The sequence below is a fragment of the Poecilia formosa genome, unplaced genomic scaffold (genome assembly GCF_000485575.1).
Source record: "Poecilia formosa unplaced genomic scaffold, Poecilia_formosa-5.1.2 Scaffold139, whole genome shotgun sequence".
NCBI lineage: Eukaryota > Metazoa > Chordata > Actinopteri > Cyprinodontiformes > Poeciliidae > Poecilia > Poecilia formosa.
Window position 1 is genome coordinate 241,241 of NW_006800078.1, and position 653 is coordinate 241,893.

The window sequence follows — 653 nt, forward strand, 5'->3', positions numbered from 1 at the left end:
TCCTTCCAAGTGACGCTAAAAGTTGGACCAAGTCCCCACCGTCTGTGAAAGCGAAGCGCTGCTGATTTTACATGTCGCCATATCTTATGGTTTATGCAGCGCTAATATATTACTGACGATTAGACAGACGTCTTCTCCAGCTCAGAGGAACAACTGCGCATTTCTTGGAGCTCCGTGTGCGAGTAAAGGTGGAGGCGATGGGTGACAACAGACACGTAAGTCACGTTATTGCTCGGATTTTACGGCGCCACCTTAAAACCCTGAACTTCACATTTTAACGGACAAAAAAAGCGCAACGCGACTTGAATGTAACGAGTAACGCGACGGTTTTGTAGAAATGTAGTGAAGTAGAAAGTACAGATACTTACTGTAAAATGTAGTGGAGTAAAAGTAGAAAGTATCCATTACTAAATCTACTTAAGTAAAGTACAGATACACGAAAAATGTACTTAAGTACAGTAATGAAGTACTTGTACTTCGTTACTTCCCACCACTGGAAATGCGGACATAAACTCTTCATCATTTCTCAATTATCTTGTCCTTGCTGTTGTTACGTCATTATCATATTCATAGTAAATTGTTTATTAAAGAAGTTTATTTAAAAAAAGATTAATGTGTCCATTGAAATTTGTCCATATTTCCGGACTATTTTT

The 653-nt window shown here is 38.6% G+C and overlaps 1 long non-coding RNA gene across 2 annotated transcripts in view; it reads right to left on the bottom strand.

Annotated features, from left to right (window-relative positions):
- Nucleotides 1-653, bottom strand: part of LOC103145244 (uncharacterized) — a 63,497-nt gene that overhangs the window by 60,644 nt on the left and 2,200 nt on the right. The gene's annotated exons all lie outside the window — the stretch shown is intronic.